We start from the raw sequence: 7,586 nt of genomic DNA on the forward strand, positions 1-7,586 counted from the left end.
CTTCAGTATAACTCAGTGTTGCATAACGCACCCTCACTTCAAAAGCATTATATTTGAATCTAGACCTCTATCTGGTGTAAGTGCAAAATTCCATTTAAGACTTGTGCTGGCTACTGTGTACAGGCCACCATTGGAATTTACAGACATTCTGAACTCTATTGGAATTAGGTAACATCAGGACTCACTCAATGTCGTAATCATTATATCTAATATTCTCACATGGAATCAATGTTGATTTCATCGCTCTGCGGACACCTCCGGGACAGGTGCTGGTCCTCCATCTGATCTGGATACGGCCCGGATCCAGCTGACTACATGCGCTGTGGTCGTGTCTAGGTGCAGGTCCACCATCTGATCTTGATATGGCCCTGAAAGAAATGGGAAAAGGAAAGAAGGAGGACTGAGTCCACAGGGAGCCGTGGCGACCGGAGTCGTCACGACACCCCCTCACCGTTGCCCAAGGACCCAGTCCCAAACGTATCGCCCACCGAACCTACCATGGGATGGAGAACTGAGTCCAGAGGGAGCTGTGGCGACCGGAGTCGTCACAACACCCCCACCGTCGCCCAAGGACTCAGACCCAAACGCATCGCCCACCCAAGGGTTTAGCCCATACCTGCCTGGGTTTGACGCGACTTCCCTGCAGCCAGACTCCTTGAGGCAACGGCTGGGACGGTGGGCGCCCACCGTCTCAATCATCAGCCCAAGAAATCAGACCAGAGGCAGTTTCGCGGCAACCCCAGGGGGGGGTGTCGACAAAAAACCCATGGGTGGCTCTGCGCCCAGGTTCCTTCAGCACTCCCTGGGGGGTGTCCAACTCCCAGCAGACTGACTCCCTGTGGCAACGGTCGGGACAGTGGGCGCCCAATGTCTTAACTGTCGCACTAAGGAATCAGCCGCAGTGAGCTGCAACACCCCTCAGTGAGTTGCCGAAAGGAACCTGGACCCATCGCCACACCGAACCTTCCATGGGACGGAGGACTCAGTCCGCAGGGAGTTTCCCACACGGTTTCGCCAACCGTCCCAAACGTCGCCCACCGAAACCTACCATGGAATACAGTAGAGAGTCAACAGGGAACCATGGCGTTCGGGAACATCACGACACCGTCCCAACCGTCGGCCCGAGGACTCAGTCTGCAGGAAGTCGTGGCACCGTCCCCAAGGGGTGGAGGAAGTTCTGAAATAGATCAAGAAACGACAAAGTCAGTATGCTCAGCATTCTGAATTCAACGCTAACCTAACCCCTGCTTTGCACTGTTGTTTTGAAAATTAAGAAAAAGCACAGGGTGCACTTTCTGCCGTCTCCATGTTTTTTAGGACCTTGGAGACATGAAAACCCTTTTTCAATTTTATTGACTTCATATAAAAGTAGACATTCTAAGAGTTTCTCTTGTATACACACACACACACACAATAAAAACAAAACGTTGTGCCTTTGTAAAATAAAGAATAACGGGGCGCGCTTTCTGCCGTCCGTTTCCTCTCCGCGAACTCGTTTGTTCAACTATGAAATTGGGTTCCTTTTTGTGACAGTTTTTTCTTCATTTTGTTAATCTGTTAATTTAAGTGACATATTTCATGTATAACCCTATTTATTCCTTTTACACATGTACACTTTTATTCTGTTTTTCTCCACTCACAAGCGCCGCAGTCGTTTTAGTTTAAACCACGCCCTCTCGTCTTTCATCTTGTATCCTGTATTGGGGCGTAAATCTATTTAATTACTTCAAGAACACAGCTGTTATGAGCACTTAAAATCTTTCTAGTCACTTTATTTCATCATTTTCACATTAATCACAGGGGAACAAACAAAGAGCTGAGGCCCCGATCACACAGAGCGGTTTGTCATTTAAAAACATGGAACGGGGGGGGGGGGGGGGGAAACTACAAAGATTACGGTTATAAACACGAGCTTCGGCTAATAGGAAACGAAGGAGGTGTTGCTGTAATTTATAGTACTGACTTCAGTATAACTCAATGTTGCATAACGCACCCTCACTTCAAAAGCATTATATTTGAATCTAGACCTCTATCTGGTGTAAGTGCAAAATTCCATTTAAGACTTGTGCTGGCTACTGTGTACAGGCCACCATTGGAATTTACAGACATTCTGAACTCTATTGGAATTAGGTAACATCAGGACTCACTCAATGTCGTAATCATTATATCTAATATTCTCACATGGAATCAATGTTGATTTCATCGCTCTGCGGACACCTCCGGGACAGGTGCTGGTCCTCCATCTGATCTGGATACGGCCCGGATCCCGCTGACTACATGCGCTGTGGTCGGGTCTAGGTGCAGGTCCACCATCTGATCTTGATATGGCCCTGAAAGAAATGGGAAAAGGAAAGAAGGAGGACTGAGTCCACAGGGAGCCGTGGCGACCGGAGTCGTCACGACACCCCCTCACCGTTGCCCAAGGACCCAGTCCCAAACGTATCGCCCACCGAACCTACCATGGGATGGAGAACTGAGTCCAGAGGGAGCTGTGGCGACCGGAGTCGTCACAACACCCCCACCGTCGCCCAAGGACTCAGACCCAAACGCATCGCCCACCCAAGGGTTTAGCCGATACCTGCCTGGGTTTGACGCGACTTCCCTGCAGCCAGACTCCTTGAGGCAACGGCTGGGACGGTGGGCGCCCACCGTCTCAATCATCAGCCCAAGAAATCAGACCAGAGGCAGTTTCGCGGCAACCCCAGGGGGGGGGTGTCGACAAAAAACCCATGGGTGGCTCTGCGCCCAGGTTCCTTCAGCACTCCCTGGGGGGTGTCCAACTCCCAGCAGACTGACTCCCTGTGGCAACGGTCGGGACAGTGGGCGCCCAATGTCTTAACTGTCGCACTAAGGAATCAGCCGCAGTGAGCTGCAACACCCCTCATTGAGTTGCCGAAAGGAACCTGGACCCATCGCCACACCGAACCTTCCATGGGACGGAGGACTCAGTCCGCAGGGAGTCGTGTCGTCCCGGGACGTCACGACACCCACACGGTTTCGCCAACCGTCCCAAACGTCGCCCACCGAAACCTACCATGGAATACAGTAGAGAGTCCACAGGGAACCATGGCGTTCGGGAACATCACGACACCGTCCCAACCGTCGGCCCGAGGACTCAGTCTGCAGGAAGTCGTGGCACCGTCCCCAAGGGGTGGAGGAAGTTCTGAAATAGATCAAGAAACGACAAAGTCAGTATGCTCAGCATTCTGAATTCAACGCTAACCTAACCCCTGCTTTGCACTGTTGTTTTGAAAATTAAGAAAAAGCACAGGGTGCACTTTCTGCCGTCTCCATGTTTTTTAGGACCTTGGAGACATGAAAACCCTTTTTCAATTTTATTGACTTCATATAAAAGTAGACATTCTAAGAGTTTCTCTTGTATACACACACACACAATAAAAACAAAACGTTGTGCCTTTGTAAAATAAAGAATAACGGGGCGCGCTTTCTGCCGTCCGTTTCCTCTCCGCGAACTCGTTTGTTCAACTATGAAATTGGGTTCCTTTTTGTGACAGTTTTTTCTTCATTTTGTTAATCTGTTAATTTAAGTGACATATTTCATGTATAACCCTATTTATTCCTTTTACACATGTACACTTTTATTCTGTTTTTCTCCACTCACAAGCGCCGCAGTCGTTTTAGTTTAAACCACGCCCTCTCGTCTTTCATCTTGTATCCTGTATTGGGGCGTAAATCTATTTAATTACTTCAAGAACACAGCTGTTATCAGCACTTAAAATCTTTCTAGTCACTTTATTTCATCATTTTCACATTAATCACAGGGGAACAAACAAAGAGCTGAGGCCCCGATCACACAGAGCGGTTTGTCATTTAAAAACATGGAACGGGGGGGGGGGGGGGGGGGGGTGGAACTACAAAGATTACGGTTATAAACACGAGCTTCGGCTAATAGGAAACGAAGGAGGTGTTGCTGTAATTTATAGTACTGACTTCAGTATAACTCAGTGTTGCATAACGCACCCTCACTTCAAAAGCATTATATTTGAATCTAGACCTCTATCTGGTGTAAGTGCAAAATTCCATTTAAGACTTGTGCTGGCTACTGTGTACAGGCCACCATTGGAATTTACAGACATTCTGAACTCTATTGGAATTAGGTAACATCAGGACTCACTCAATGTCGTAATCATTATATCTAATATTCTCACATGGAATCAATGTTGATTTCATCGCTCTGCGGACACCTCCGGGACAGGTGCTGGTCCTCCATCTGATCTGGATACGGCCCGGATCCAGCTGACTACATGCGCTGTGGTCGTGTCTAGGTGCAGGTCCACCATCTGATCTTGATATGGCCCTGAAAGAAATGGGAAAAGGAAAGAAGGAGGACTGAGTCCACAGGGAGCCGTGGCGACCGGAGTCGTCACGACACCCCCTCACCGTTGCCCAAGGACCCAGTCCCAAACGTATCGCCCACCGAACCTACCATGGGATGGAGAACGGAGTCCAGAGGGAGCTGTGGCGACCGGAGTCGTCACAACACCCCCACCGTCGCCCTAGGACTCAGACCCAAACGCATCGCCCACCCAAGGGTTTAGCCGATACCTGCCTGGGTTTGACGCGACTTCCCTGCAGCCAGACTCCTTGAGGCAACGGCTGGGACGGTGGGCGCCCACCGTCTCAATCATCAGCCCAAGAAATCAGACCAGAGGCAGTTTCGCGGCAACCCCAGGGGGAGGTGTCGACAAAAAACCCATGGGTGGCTCTGCGCCCAGGTTCCTTCAGCACTCCCTGGGGGGTGTCCAACTCCCAGCAGACTGACTCCCTTTGGCAACGGTCGGGACAGTGGGCGCCCAATGTCTTAACTGTCGCACTAAGGAATCAGCCGCAGTGAGCTGCAACACCCCTCATTGAGTTGCCGAAAGGAACCTGGACCCATCGCCACACCGAACCTTCCATGGGACGGAGGACTCAGTCCGCAGGGAGTCGTGTCGTCCCGGGACGTCACGACACCCACACGGTTTCGCCAACCGTCCCAAACGTCGCCCACCGAAACCTACCATGGAATACAGTAGAGAGTCCACAGGGAACCATGGCGTTCGGGAACATCACGACACCGTCCCAACCGTCGGCCCGAGGACTCAGTCTGCAGGAAGTCGTGGCACCGTCCCCAAGGGGTGGAGGAAGTTCTGAAATAGATCAAGAAACGACAAAGTCAGTATGCTCAGCATTCTGAATTCAACGCTAACCTAACCCCTGCTTTGCACTGTTGTTTTGAAAATTAAGAAAAAGCACAGGGTGCACTTTCTGCCGTCTCCATGTTTTTTAGGACCTTGGAGACATGAAAACCCTTTTTCAATTTTATTGACTTCATATAAAAGTAGACATTCTAAGAGTTTCTCTTGTATACACACACACACACACAATAAAAACAAAACGTTGTGCCTTTGTAAAATAAAGAATAACGGGGCGCGCTTTCTGCCGTCCGTTTCCTCTCCGCGAACTCGTTTGTTCAACTATGAAATTGGGTTCCTTTTTGTGACAGTTTTTTCTTCATTTTGTTAATCTGTTAATTTAAGTGACATATTTCATGTATAACCCTATTTATTCCTTTTACACATGTACACTTTTATTCTGTTTTTCTCCACTCACAAGCGCCGCAGTCGTTTTAGTTTAAACCACGCCCTCTCGTCTTTCATCTTGTATCCTGTATTGGGGCGTAAATCTATTTAATTACTTCAAGAACACAGCTGTTATGAGCACTTAAAATCTTTCTAGTCACTTTATTTCATCATTTTCACATTAATCACAGGGGAACAAACAAAGAGCTGAGGCCCCGATCACACAGAGCGGTTTGTCATTTAAAAACATGGAACGGGGGGGGGGGGGGAAACTACAAAGATTACGGTTATAAACACGAGCTTCGGCTAATAGGAAACGAAGGAGGTGTTGCTGTAATTTATAGTACTGACTTCAGTATAACTCAATGTTGCATAACGCACCCTCACTTCAAAAGCATTATATTTGAATCTAGACCTCTATCTGGTGTAAGTGCAAAATTCCATTTAAGACTTGTGCTGGCTACTGTGTACAGGCCACCATTGGAATTTACAGACATTCTGAACTCTATTGGAATTAGGTAACATCAGGACTCACTCAATGTCGTAATCATTATATCTAATATTCTCACATGGAATCAATGTTGATTTCATCGCTCTGCGGACACCTCCGGGACAGGTGCTGGTCCTCCATCTGATCTGGATACGGCCCGGATCCCGCTGACTACATGCGCTGTGGTCGGGTCTAGGTGCAGGTCCACCATCTGATCTTGATATGGCCCTGAAAGAAATGGGAAAAGGAAAGAAGGAGGACTGAGTCCACAGGGAGCCGTGGCGACCGGAGTCGTCACGACACCCCCTCACCGTTGCCCAAGGACCCAGTCCCAAACGTATCGCCCACCGAACCTACCATGGGATGGAGAACTGAGTCCAGAGGGAGCTGTGGCGACCGGAGTCGTCACAACACCCCCACCGTCGCCCAAGGACTCAGACCCAAACGCATCGCCCACCCAAGGGTTTAGCCGATACCTGCCTGGGTTTGACGCGACTTCCCTGCAGCCAGACTCCTTGAGGCAACGGCTGGGACGGTGGGCGCCCACCGTCTCAATCATCAGCCCAAGAAATCAGACCAGAGGCAGTTTCGCGGCAACCCCAGGGGGAGGTGTCGACAAAAAACCCATGGGTGGCTCTGCGCCCAGGTTCCTTCAGCACTCCCTGGGGGGTGTCCAACTCCCAGCAGACTGACTCCCTTTGGCAACGGTCGGGACAGTGGGCGCCCAATGTCTTAACTGTCGCACTAAGGAATCAGCCGCAGTGAGCTGCAACACCCCTCATTGAGTTGCCGAAAGGAACCTGGACCCATCGCCACACCGAACCTTCCATGGGACGGAGGACTCAGTCCGCAGGGAGTCGTGTCGTCCCGGGACGTCACGACACCCACACGGTTTCGCCAACCGTCCCAAACGTCGCCCACCGAAACCTACCATGGAATACAGTAGAGAGTCAACAGGGAACCATGGCGTTCGGGAACATCACGACACCGTCCCAACCGTCGGCCCGAGGACTCAGTCTGCAGGAAGTCGTGGCACCGTCCCCAAGGGGTGGAGGAAGTTCTGAAATAGATCAAGAAACGACAAAGTCAGTATGCTCAGCATTCTGAATTCAACGCTAACCTAACCCCTGCTTTGCACTGTTGTTTTGAAAATTAAGAAAAAGCACAGGGTGCACTTTCTGCCGTCTCCATGTTTTTTAGGACCTTGGAGACATGAAAACCCTTTTTCAATTTTATTGACTTCATATAAAAGTAGACATTCTAAGAGTTTCTCTTGTATACACACACACACACACAATAAAAACAAAACGTTGTGCCTTTGTAAAATAAAGAATAACGGGGCGCGCTTTCTGCCGTCCGTTTCCTCTCCGCGAACTCGTTTGTTCAACTATGAAATTGGGTTCCTTTTTGTGACAGTTTTTTCTTCATTTTGTTAATCTGTTAATTTAAGTGACATATTTCATGTATAACCCTATTTATTCCTTTTACACATGTACACTTTTATTCTGTTTTTC

This window comes from Leuciscus leuciscus (genome assembly GCF_965113295.1).
Source record: "Leuciscus leuciscus genome assembly, chromosome: 15".
Lineage (NCBI taxonomy): Eukaryota > Metazoa > Chordata > Actinopteri > Cypriniformes > Leuciscidae > Leuciscus > Leuciscus leuciscus.